The sequence below is a fragment of the Orcinus orca genome, chromosome 14 (assembly GCF_937001465.1).
Source record: "Orcinus orca chromosome 14, mOrcOrc1.1, whole genome shotgun sequence".
Taxonomy (NCBI): domain Eukaryota; kingdom Metazoa; phylum Chordata; class Mammalia; order Artiodactyla; family Delphinidae; genus Orcinus; species Orcinus orca.
In genome coordinates, this window is record NC_064572.1 from 84,017,548 (window position 1) to 84,030,890 (window position 13,343).

General features: G+C 45.4%; 1 protein-coding gene across 28 annotated transcripts in view; it reads right to left on the bottom strand.

Moving 5' to 3' along the window:
- Positions 1–13,343, bottom strand: part of TEX36 (testis expressed 36) — a 51,252-nt gene that overhangs the window by 16,351 nt on the left and 21,558 nt on the right. For 15 of the 28 annotated variants that reach the window (XR_007471188.1, XR_007471202.1, XR_007471190.1 and 12 more), the window contains 3 exons: positions 7,939–11,901; positions 6,204–7,789; positions 515–3,175 (listed from right to left, as the gene is read on the bottom strand). The gene's annotated coding sequence lies outside the window, so the exon portion shown is untranslated. Of the gene's footprint in view, positions 1–514; positions 3,176–5,936; positions 6,177–6,203; positions 7,790–7,938; positions 11,902–13,343 lie in introns of those variants that run through there. The other 13 variants (XR_007471205.1, XR_007471200.1, XR_007471195.1 and 10 more) reach the window with 11 other exon arrangements.

Sequence of the window (13,343 nt, forward strand, 5' to 3'; positions counted from 1 at the left end):
TGGACACAGTTAAGGTCACAGTAAATACTGTCGCTGTCCTCACGAAGCTGGCTCTCTTGTGGGGAGACAGACATTACCACACAGATAATTGGTTATAGTTATGAGAGGTACTGGGTGCTCAAGACCATGTGACAGTGGGACCTGCACGAATCTGAAGGGTGACCAGGAAGGTGATGAAGAAATGAAGAATGACTTCAATGAACTGAGGGGAGCACGTGCCAGGTAGGGGGAAAGCCCGTCAGAGGCCCTGATATTGGGTGGAGCTTGACTCACTCAGGAACCAAAAGGAGGTCAGAGGACCGCGCAGGGTGGAGATGATAGAGGAAAAAGCAGAAGGCGGGCCATTCAGGGCCTCCAGGCCACCCAAGAGCTGTGGACCGGCACCTTGCCCTTTGTGACCTTGACCATCTGGCCAATGTCGGTAACAGACAGAGACTTGAGGAACAGGTAACAACAACACGCCAGTTAAGAACTTTTGCTTTTTTAGAAAAATCACCTTAGAAATAAGACTCACCCTTAGGATGCAGCAGGCGTGCTGAGTTTATTCTTTCTCCAAATTCTGAAAAAGACAGGTGGAAATATTTAGTTTGATTTCCATTTCTCCACTGGATGCGTTTGTTATTCCTATTTTCACTTCTGTGTTTCCGTGTTTGTTGAGGTTTACATGAAGACTCGATGCTATTGTTTCCACCCCTGGAAAGACAGCAGCTTTTGTCCTCTCGCAGTTTGAACGGGACAGTCCTCCGAAGACACAGAATAAAAGACAGCAGTAATTACAAGTGTGGTTCAGAACAGAGAGCACTGGAATGGAAAATGCCGGCCTCCACAATCATAAAGCAAAACAGCCATATATATTTTTCAGCTGAAGAGGAAATGAACAGTGTCTTGGAACGTGATGGTAAGTTCATCTCCATCCCACGCAGGGAGGAGAGAGAGGAGGTGAGGTCCCTCAACGAAGAAGAGATCTGTAGGTCTTTTAAGATCCCCTCTCTCCTCTTACCGTGTACCATAAAACATAATGGCGATTTCATCACCTTGGCAGCAAACTGTGAGCTAATAAAAGAGCCTTGTTACAAAGATAATAAGACAAAGTCATAAATGACAGACGTGGGCTGAGTCCTGACGTTACACCCCGATTTCTCCAGCTCGACTGGGATCCGAGGTTCATCAATTCAGTTAATTGCGTGGATGACCACCAATTTGTCCTTTCTTGCTTGCTCTTTCTTCACATTCCAGGGTATTTCTGTCACCGGGGGTCCTTGCAAAGGCAGATAGGAAATGGACACAGCGTCAAGGCTTGCGATGTTGCCTTCGCAAGGTCTTTTCTTCCCTACTTCCTTCTAAGTTGGCTGCGAGGTAAGGAACCTTCCCACCACCAAGGCCTCACTGCTCCAGGTGTGGTCCTTGGACCAGCAACCCAAGCACCACTTGGGAGTTTATTAGGAATGCAGAGTCTCAGGTCCATGCCCAGACCTACTGAATCTGAATCTGCATTTTAACAAGATGCCCGGGTGATCTGTGTGCACATAAAGTTTGAGAAGCACCACCCTGGAGAATCTCAAGGCCCTGGTCAGTGCTTGAGGCTTTCTCGGTCTTTCTGTGAAAAGACAGAGGATTCAGGGCACCCCTGGGCCCATTTGACCTTGTACCTACAGAGAAGAATTGCAGCCTAATTCTTGGGCAAGGATCACTGTCCTTTTAGACTTTTAAAGATTTGGAAACTCAAGTAGGAGGCTAAAAGAGTTTATATCCTATTTTCCTAGGAGGTTTTCCCTTCGGCGCTTAAAACCGTTCTAGAAGGCATAACACCAACCTCAGTGTGCCTGATACGGAAGTAGGGAAGTAGAGGTTTTCCCCCAGAGGACCCTGAGACACATGCTGTTTCTTTGCACAGTTATATAAACAGGCTGCAGTGTGGTTGTCTTAACGTTTCATTTAGATTCCTACCCCATTGATTCAACGGTGGCAAATGATAGTAAACCAAATTCATGGTTCCGCCATGCCATGGTCCAGTCGTTTTGACAGTGGCAGAATGACCCCATCGGGGCTGTGTGCCTAATTAAGTACGTAGTCAATAACCTGCTCCCTCGGGACCAAGCCATTTGCTTTCTCCATCGTGGGAACAGGATCAAACTGGGCAGTGAATGTGGGCAGTTCCTGCAGGAAGAACTCATATGAGGTGAGGACGGATTAATTGGAATTAGTTATTTCAGAACCAGCGCTGGAGACGGCAGAGAGAACGCGCTTTCCTTCCTCAGGTGATTCCAATACTCCTTCACAAAGGTGAGACAAGGACCACGTCCAGCTCGCCAGGGGCACACGCATGTGGGCCATTTAGAGTGAGCATCCTAATGTGCAGGCGTGTATGTCTCCAGGGAGGGCTCAGAAATTTGGGAACAGACCAGCGTTGGTATGTTGGCATGCACACAGCTCACGGCTGCACGAGGTCTCTAATTGTTTTGCAGTGAGATAAGAGCTCTCCGTTTTATCCGAAGTCTCAGGACAGCTTACTGACTGCACTGTCTGGCTGTACAGCACATAATAGCATTGTTAGGGGAAATGTCAGCACAGGCACTGAAGGGTGGAAAAACATGAAATCAGATTTCTCACATGACGAGGGCTTGGACAGCAGTTGGGCTTTTGCTCCCGCTGAATGGGGCCGAGGATTCTTTTCAGGCTGATTCGATCAGACACCGCATAGTGTTTGTCCAGCCAACCCAGCGTGCAGTTAACACATTTTAACAAGTCACCTCCTCTTCCTCCTCCCAGAAAGAGGTCTGGGGCGGACAGACACTTTACCAGTCGCTTCACAGAGAAATCGTTTTCATAACACCCCGAGCCTCCTAAGACTTCACGTTGTATTCTTACATCAGCCATCTGCTAGGGTAGATGCATCCATACGACATCTTCCGCTGGCACAGTTAAAAGAGATTCTCTCTGTTCGAACCTTGTGTTACATTTACATTCAAAGTTACGTTGCTCTCTCTTTGCCCTTGCCCTCAAGGAATTGTGGGAATTCAAGTTAATAGGCTTTTAATGGTTCTGTGATAACTGTGATTATAAACTGTGAATCAGATTGCGGGAGCATCGAAGTTCAGCTGCATCTCATGCAAAGACATCACCGTTGCTTTTGATCCTCGGTTGAAATTTGGTTTCCAGTGTTCAGACACCACCACTGTAAAAAAATAAAAAATAAAAGCCACCTCATTTGCTTTACAATTGCTTTGATAACAATTTTAAAGCCTTTAAACACACATTTTCCTTTTGATATATTAGCAGTATTTAGAAACACATCCTGTTGCTAAAAATTAAATTTCAAAGTCTACAATTGTATTTCCTGCTTCCTTTTAGACGCTGGGTTTATTTAAAACACACGCAACATGTTAGACACGTGTGTGCGCGCACACACACACTCACACGTACTCACGCGCTGCCTTCAACATTTCACTGCCAAATATTTAGAAATAAATTTTTACTGAGTTCTCTGAACATGTAATTACTGCTTTGAGGCTAGTTAATGAAAATATACTTTTCTTTGAAACATGTTGGCTCTACTAAATGAGCCTTTCCTTGTGAGTCCATAGATGAATCGATGGTGAGCCTCCTTGAAAAAAGAGGCATTCTGATCATTGTTGCCAGATGTCTCAAGCAAGCCTGCCAAGCTGGGGCCAGAAACACAGCCTTAAAATAGTAGGCACGGAACTGCACCATCAGCCAATTAGGGCCCTTAGAGCAAATTAGCTCTCATTTCCCATTGGCCAGAGCAACTGTGACTTGTGCACGGACAGCCCGGGAACATTCCAGTGAGCATCTCCTACTGTGGCCAACTGTTGCTGGCATCTGAAAAGGCCGCAGAGAACAGTCAGACCCCAGTTTTAAAAAACTGCCGTGCTGAAACACCTCAACTCACTTCCCAGCAAGATCCCCATGGCCAATCCTGGAGAGCAGGGCATTGTCTAAGGCAAAATAATCCCTGTGGGTAGAATAGTTCCACATGGCAAAGCCCTCACAAAGTTGGCCTCTAGAGAGAAGGTTGTACTCTCAGGTAAGGGAGCCCTTACCTACAGGCCATCCTTGAGGAGAAATCAATGAGGTTGGTTCAGTGGGAAATCCACAAGAATGGAAGCTGAGTGATCGAGCAACAGACAGTACATGATCTCCAGTTGGAGGTTGCATTCAACATCAATTTTAAAAGAGACATTTGAACAAAAAGCCATGGGAAGCATCGAACCCTTAAAGACCAGTTCATCTGTAAGGAACAAAGGACCACTGAAGCAGAAAGTCGCATCTACAAAGGTCACCTCTTGGTAACACATACCCCACTGGGCAGTCGGGAGCACTTTAGACCCTGTCCAGTGATGCTGCCAGCACTGACATCAGGACTAAGAATTAAGAAATTACTACTGGCAGCAAAGAGTGATTTGGTTGCAATAGCTCTCCAAAAGCCTTAAAAACATCCATGTTTATGATCCAGTAATTTTACTTCTGAAAATTTACCACAAGGAAATACCCACATGTTTGCACAAAGATGTATCCCGAAGTACGCTCATTATACTATTTGTTAGAGAAAAAAAAATCGAAACATAAAGTTGAACCCAATGCCGTCATGAAAAACATAGAAGAATGACAACAGAAAAATGTTTACATTGCATTGTACAGTCAGAAAGAAAGGTAAATACTTCTACAGGGTGATCCTCTTTTGTAAAAATGTACATACACATTCATGGAAAGTTACACTAAAATTTTAGAATTAATTGAATTTCTTTTTTTTCTTCATTGAGCTTTTCCAAATTTCCATAATGAGCATGTATTGTTATTGTGGTAGGAAACAAAGCTAAAAGAATTTTAAAAGAAGGTATAGCAAAGCAAGTAATGCATGATCAATATCTTGCAACAATTCAGGCCCGGACAAGGAGAAGGGCATGTAAATTAAGCTATATAGAGAATCCATGATGTCTGCTTAGAGCAGAGAGGGCTAGACTGACTATGGTCAAATCATGAATTTACATGTGTTCCAGGAAAGTGTTTTACAGGCAATCCTCCACATTGCGTTAGGTGCTGAAGGTACCATGGTCAGTTATCAGTGGTTCATACTCTAGAGGGCCCACGGCCTGAATGAGGAATGCGTCCACACTGGTGGCAGGCAAAGTTCTCCCGTCAGCTCTAGTGGAATCCACCTTAATAAGCTTTGCATTATGGAAAGTAAAATCATATGAAGCTTAAAGTCAGCAGCAGCCTGACCCTTGCCCTTAACCCAGACTTTTAACAGTAAGACCTTGAAGTCAAACAGTGAGGAATAATGCAGTTCCAAGTTCCAGCAGTAGCTCTGGAAGCTCTCTAGCTGCTGAGGTCTTTAAGCAGGAATGTTAAGACATGCTCAAACGTCTTCACGGGCTCTTCTGAATACAATCTGAAACTGTCAGTGCTTCACATCCTCAGGAATCAGACCCCAAAAAGGTAGATCAGGTCAATTTGGGGTACCCCTCCTCTCCACTACTGAAAAGCTTTTGCCATGATTTCTTTGATACAAGCGTTAATTTTTATAGTTAATAGATCACCTGACAGACTTCCACCTGACAGGGGGTTAAGGCAGGCCCCAAGGGCACTGGCCAAGTGATCAAGGCCAAGGCTCAGTCTTAAGGACCAGAGTTGATAACTTCCATATTTAATTCATTCCATTATTAATCACCCTATCAATATCATTTAAAGTAACATATTTCTCTGTTAAACAAAATAGGCATTTTCATCCTGCATCTTTGTTGACCATGTTTTCTGGATTTTAGTGCAGTTGGACTCTTCGGTCTGAAAAAATTGCCAACCTCTGTTCTAACCCAATCCAGTGGAGGAAAACAGAGTTTTTAAAAGTGTATCTTGAATTATCTGTTGTGTGTTCTCTAAGTTGTACAGTGAAGCAAAAGCCACCTGAATGCTAGTACCTCAATATTTCTCTGTATTTCTCAATATTTCTCTGTAGGACAAAACTTCCAACATTTAGAAATGTATAAGCAGTGGCAAAAACCCTGGGGAAACCCACGCAGGGATGGCGTCTGGAGGCAGCGCTGGCCGGTGGGTGAGAACACGGCATGGGGTGCTTGCAGCCCAGCACCGCCACTTACTTGGCGTGTGACCTTGAGCAAGTTACTTAATCTCTTTGTGCATCAGTTTTATCACCTGTAAAATGGAAATAAAAAACTAGTACCTACCGCTTTGGGTTACTGTAAGGATTGAAGCTGTTGATGCAGGTCAAATGCACACAAAAAAGTGCCTGACACATAGTTAGGTGGAAATAAATGTTAGCTCTTTTGACTATATGTTACTGGTCCCCCAAAGTGCATGAATTTTGTCAAGAGGCCCATGGGAACTCAGTGGTGGTGAGGGCAGAACGAGGAGGGGGCCTAGGAAATCAGAGATGGGCAGGACCAGAGCTAAGGACCCGTTCTGAGGCTCTGGAGGCCGCTCCATAGAGTCGGGGCTTTGGGATGTAAAGGAGGCTGTGGCAGAGGTAGATGCTCTCCGGGCCAACCAGAAAAGCCCACCAAGAAGACATCCTAATTCTCAAAGATGGCTTCTCCAGGATTCTCCCAGGCCCTGACCTTGGATTCTGCCTCTCATTCTCTTCCTGGTTCAGACATGAGACCCCCTGCAGCTGTGTTGGCATCTGTTCTTCTTATGACTTGGAGGTAGTGGGGTGCAGCCAGGTGGCATGTGAGTGGGTTGAGGGCGAGGAGCAGTGCTGTGCAGAAGGGGCCCCCCAAGCACCACACGGGGAGCCTGTAAGTCTCAAAGGCAAATATGGATTCTGTACAGCTTTGCTAATGGAAAGGCTTGCTTCAGTCTGAATTGAGGTCTTCCAAGCAAAATCACCAGCAGTGACAGGCTCTTCAATATGGGATCTAGCCACAGGCCAAAGATCAAGCTTCGCTGAACCAGAGAGAGGGAAAAAATGACAGTCAGACATCTTCTTTTTCCGCACACAGACTGTAATCAGCTCTCCACAAGGTCATCCTGGAACTCCAAGGACAGTCCAGACCCTCCTGGCTCTCCTCAGTAATGGACGGAGGCAATGGTACAGATAATCCAGCCAAATGGTGGGTGATCCAAAAGCCATTTCCATTTGGCCTTGGGAGAAGTTTCCGTGCTCATTCTGAGTGTGGGTATATGCGAGCCTCCCCGCCAGATCTGGGGCGCACATTGAGGTCTGGGCAGGTCCCAAGCTGAGGTTACCCTCAGAGGGAGGCATCTCCCAGCAGCAGCTGTGTGGACTGTGGCCACTGCAGAGCACAGGCAGCTTTGCTGGCAGGTCAGGATGGGATGTGGGTAGGGGTTCTCCACCTGCCCCCTTCCCTGGTCCATTCTCCATCCTTGTCTGACTTGTCCAGAGGGCTGACCCTGCCAACAGCATCACCTGGGCTCCTTTGCCTTCTGGCTTTCTGGCAGGTTTGAGTGATAGGACGCGGGAGAAGAGAAAGGTGGGAAAACCTGGGATATCTCTTCCCTACTTCCTTCCTGTTCTGGCATAATTTCCCTGGTAACCTCTATTTTCCTTCCACCTCTGCCCTGGTTCCAGTCTTCACTGAGCTCCAGAACACCACTCCCTCCTTTATGCCTTTGGTCCCCTGGTGGTAGGGATGAAGGCTTGTAGTCCCACGTGGGTTCATGAGTGATGCCTTCATTAACGCATTTTCACTAAACCGTCTGGAGCGAGCTCTGTTTCCCGCTGAACCCTGGCGGACAGAGGGTGGTACAGGATGGGGATGAAGTTGGAGCTGGAGCTGAGAGCCTGGGAGGGCTGAAGCAGAGAGGCACCTCAATACCTGCTCAGAGCACAGACCCTCCCTGCATCTGACTGAAGCCCATTGCCCCTCTCTGTGTAGAGGCCGCTTGGCTCTGCCTAGCCTGCCCCCCCATTCCAGACAAGTGGCATCAGGTACAACCCACCTGAATAATTCAGTGTTGGAGGCCAAGCCATCTCTTCCTTGTGGCCATCTGGGATGACCAACTTCCCTCGGAAATGGAGACATCACGTTTTAAAAGGAGAGACTTACATGTGGAATCTAGAAAAATGGTACAGATGAACCTATTTTCAGAGCAGGAATAGAGACGCAGATGTAGAGAACGGATGTGTGGACACAGGGCAGAGGAGAAAGGAGGGTGGGATGAATTGGGAAATTGGGATTGACATATATACACTGCCGTGTGTAAAACAAATAGCTAGCGGGAACCTGCTGTATAGCACAGGGAGCTCAGTGGGTGCTCTGTGATAACCTAGATGAGTGAGATGGGGGGAGGGGGGAGGCAGGTCCAAGGGGGAGGGGATATATGTACACATATAGCTGATTCACTTCATTGTACAGCAGAAACTAACACAACATTGTAAAGCGACTATACCCCAATCAAAAAATAAAAAGATAAAAGGAGCGACTTACCCAACATCCTTGAATTTTCCTTCTGAGCCCCCTTCTCTAATCGTGTCCTCTAAAAACTGGGATTGGGATTGGTTGAGAGGCTCTTTCATTGATCACCAGTTCTTTGACCTTGACCCTGACCCTATCTTCTATAATCACCACCCGCGTTCTTTCTCCTTAGTCTGCTCAACTTTCTGGCTTCCCATTGGTTGAAGCCATAGCTGCTCCAACTCTGCCTCTGTGACAATCCATTTGCTTGTTCTATTGCTGGACAATTCAGTTTTTTCTGATCTAACATCTAGTTATATTGCAGAGCTTCTGGCCTCTGTGAGTGGCACCACCATTCGTCCAGTTCCACACACCAAAGGCTTGGGTGTCATCCTCGTACCGTCCTTTCCTCCACTCCCCAAATCCAAGCCATCCCCGAGTCTCGGCATATCTCTCTAATCCATCCACCTCTCTCGAACTCTGCTTCCAACACCCTGGTTTAAGTGACACGACTTCTCAACTGGGTGGCTGCCTCCCTCCAGGAATCCCCACATCCACACCGCCCTCCTCACCAAGCCATCCTGCACCCCGTGGGCTTTGAAAATGTAAATCAAACCATGTCAACTCTTAAAGCCCCTTCAGAGGTCTCCACTACGCTGAGCACAAAGACAGCCTTTCCTGGATCCAGGGACCCCTGGCCGCTCTGGCCCCTGCCCTTGCCTCTGGCTGCATCTCGCACCATCTTCCCCTCCCTTTCTGCATTCCCTCCACAGACCTCCATCTGCTCCCATTGACCTTAGTACACTGCTCTGCCCCATGCCCACCTTTACCCCTTTATCTCCCTGACTCCTATTCATCCTTCAGATCTTAAACATCACATCCTCTAGACCAAGTCGGTTCACCCAGGTAAGTGTAGAAACCTGAACCTTCCTTCAAAGCTCCCATCACAGTTTGTAATATGTCATGTGTTCTACTAGCTTCATAAACCCAGGAATTACCTTTGGTTTTGCTCTCACCCCCACATCCTGGTACACGGCAGGTGCTTAATACTCTTGAATAAATGACAGGTATTTTTCTACTAAAAATATGCTACAGACAAATTTCTGGGTCAACATGGCCAATTTACCACATGCTTCTATTTCCTCTCCTTCTGGAATCCCTCCAATAAAGGAATTTTTCAAAGGTGTAGACCCACAAGAGCGAAGAGCACTAAAGAGGAGACAATAAGGAAAGAAAGATGCAGCAGATTTTTTTGGAATATACAAAGCAGGTGGAGAGACAGTAGCGGATGCAGCAAAGAGCAGCTGCTACATCTCAGGTGCCACTAGGAAGTTAGCCAGGTGACACACACAGAACTGGGAGACACAAATAGTGTGGAAAGTGGGGGCAGGGCAAGTCAGGGGCTGAAAACAGAGGATTGGTTGAAAAGTTGTAGACAGAAGGGTTAAACCCTCACTCCTTTCCCACCCTATGTAGCCAAGCAACTATTCCTCCCGTCTCCACTCTGACATCACCAGCAGGCGAGCAGAGGCTTATCCTCCAGATAAAATGAACCCGAGAGCCTTCATAGGTGAGACATGAGACATGGAGGTGAAGGAGCACAGGACTAAAAATGGGCAATTCAGTGAAAGGCTAATAATCACAGCTAATCTGGAGAAAAGCCCTTAGGCACAGGGACACAGCTTCTGGCAGCCACAAGTTGGCCAGAGCACACTGAATGGTCTCCAGACAGGGGCGGGGCACAGATAGAGTCCATTCCAATGAGCACGTGTGATGTGACAGCCGCAATTTGATCCTGGATCAGCAAAAGAAGAAAGGCAGCTATAAAGGATGACATGAGACCATTGGGGAATTCAAATACAGACTCTATATTGGATTTTATTTTATGATAATAATATTATGCAAATATAGGTGAACGTCCTTGTTCTGAGAAGAGCTATGCTGAAGTATTTAGGATGGAGGCATCACAATACCTGTACCTTCCAAATATTCAACAAAGGAAATTATACTCATATAGATATATATGTGAATATATGCATAGAGAGATAGAAATATAAGTGGATGGATGGATGACAGACCAACTGACCAGGAGAGAAAAAGACAAAATCAGAGGAAGCTGATGTGGCAAAATGTTAATAATAATGAGGCTAGGTGTGGAGTATTCAGGTGTTCATTGTTCTGTTCTTTAGGTTTTTTTAATAGTAGGCTTGAAATTTTTCAAAATAAAACAGAGAAAAAAAAAAAAAGGAATCCAAGTAGCATAACCATTTCTCAGCAGCAGCACTGAAAGCTAAAACCAATAACAAGGGTGCCTTATTCTGAATGATTTTTCAATTCAGGTTTCTATTCCCAGCCAAACTATCTTCCCAAATAGTAAGGGTAAAACAAATATATTTTTAACACATGCAAGAACTCAACATTTTTATATCCCATGTAAATTTTCTCAGGAAACTATTGAAATATGTGCTTCGAACTACACAGATGGGATGCGGGAAATAGCAGGAGAAAGAAGGGAAGACACAAGATGCAGTGGTGCAAAGAAACATCCACTCCAGACTGGAGCAGGAGGATATTGGGCTTCTGCAAAAAGAAGAAAAACAAAACAAAACAAAAAAGAACCTTATGCCTGCCCCAGTGGAGCTTGTTATCAGTAAACATGTAGCAGGGCACTAAGGAAAATGTAGTGATGATAGTACATAGAAAACTGAGCAAATGTAAAGTTGATGTCACTGTTAACTCCAGAAAAAAAAAAAAAGTATTCTGGAAAATAGACAAGGGACTGGAGCACGTCTCGCTCAGCAGCTGACAACATTTGTAAAGTTACAACAGACAAAACACTGGTTGTTTGTTTAACCAAAACTATGCGAGGGTGGGGGTGGGGAGTGTGTAGAAAAGTAGGGAGTTGTTGTAATTAAGTCCTCACATGTCTGATTTAACATGTCTGGAAATTAAAAGATAATGTTAAAAAATGATTAACCAAGAAAGAGCCATCCAGGGCTTCCCTGGTGGCGCAGTGATTGAGGGTCCGCCTGCCGAGCCAGGGGACACGGGTTCGTGCCCCAGTCCAGGAGGATGCCACATGCCGAGGAGCGGCTGGGGCTGGGCCCGTGAGCCATGGCCGCTGAGCCTGCGCGTCTGGAGCCTGTGCTCCGCAACGGGAGAGGCCACAGCCGTGAGAGGCCCGCGTACCGCAAAAAAAAAAAAAAAAAAAAAAAAAAAAAAGAAACAGCCATCCCAAACAACGGAGCAGAGGCTCAGACGGATATTTGGATATCCACATTCACAGCAGCATTTGCAGCAGCCCAAAGGTGGAAACAACCTAAATTCACAGGCAGAGGAATGCATAAACAAAATGTGGCATATACATAGAATGGAATATTACTCAACCTTAAGAAGGAAGGAAGCTCTGACACCTGCTGCAACATGGATGAGTTCTGAAGACTTTATGCTCGGTGAGATAAGCCAGTCACAAAAGGACAAATATTGTGGTTCCACTTCTATGAGATACCTAGAATAGGCAAATTCATAGAGACAGAAAATAGAGGTTATGAGGGGCTGAGGGGATGGGGGAGTGGAGAGCTATTGTTTAATGGGCACAGAGTTTCTGTTTGGGAAGGTAAAAAAGCTGTGGAGTTGGATGGTGGTGATGGTCCCACAACATTGTGGATGTGCTTAACGCCACTGAACTGCACACTTAAAAATGGATTAAATGGATTAAAAGAAATATTTGTGTAAGAATAATATTTGGAGTTACAGTGGTAACCAACAGGAGCAACAGCCGGGAGTTGTGAGCACTTACCTGGAAGCGATATGGGGAGACGGGAGGAATGTGGCCAGAGACTGCTCCTTTTTATTACAGCCCTTTTTGCACTGTTTGACTTTAAAAGGTACAGTGTTCACACTCCTACAGGCCTGCTTTAAACACTTTCTGTATATGCTCATTTAATTCTCATACCACTACAAGGTAGGTGTCTGTTCCACATTTTGAAAGGAAGAAAACAGATCGAGGGAGGTGGAGAGGGCTCCAACCCAGGCGGGCTGGCTCCAGAATCCCTGCTCCTAATCATTCTACTTTGCTGCCTTTAATGCATGTGTATTACTGTGATACAAGTAAAAAATTACTTTTAAAAATATGCTTGTATACATATTTTATGTGCTAGTGTGAGAATATCAGATTCCTGGGAGTGGAAAACCCCCAATTTCTACAAAAGATGAAATATGGCATTCAGTTCATCATGTGGGCATAAAAGCTACTGGAATAACACTGATACTGACATTATGCTCATTTTATTATGGAACTGAATCACAGAAGCAAATGACTTGTCTTTGTATTATAATTTTTTTTAACATCTTTATTGGAGTATAATTGCTTTACAATGTTGTGGTAATTTCTGCTGTATAACAAAGTGAATCAGCTATATGTATACATATATCCCCATATCTCCTCACTCTTGCGTCTCCCTGCCAACCTCCCTATCCCTCCCCTCTAGGTGGTCACAAGGCACCAAGCTGATCTCCCTGCGCTATGTGGCTGCTTCCCGCTAGCTATCTACTTTATATTTGGTAGTGTACATATGTCCATGCCACTTTCTCACTTCGTCCCAGCTTACCATTCCCCATCTCTGTGTCCTCAAGTCCACTCTCTACGCCAGCATCTTTATTTCTGTCCTGCACCTAGGTTCTTCAGAACCATTATTTTTTTAGATTCCATATATATGTGTTAGCATACGGTATTTTTCTCTTTCTGACTTACTTCACTCTGTATGACAGACTCTAGCTCCATTCACCTCACTACAAATAACTCAATTTCATTTCTTTTTATGGCTGAGTAATATTCCATTGTATATACGTGCCACGTCTTCTTTATCCATTCATCTGTCGATGGACACTTAGGTTGCTTCCATGTCCTGGCTATTGTAATTAGAGCTGCAAGGAACCATGTGGTACATG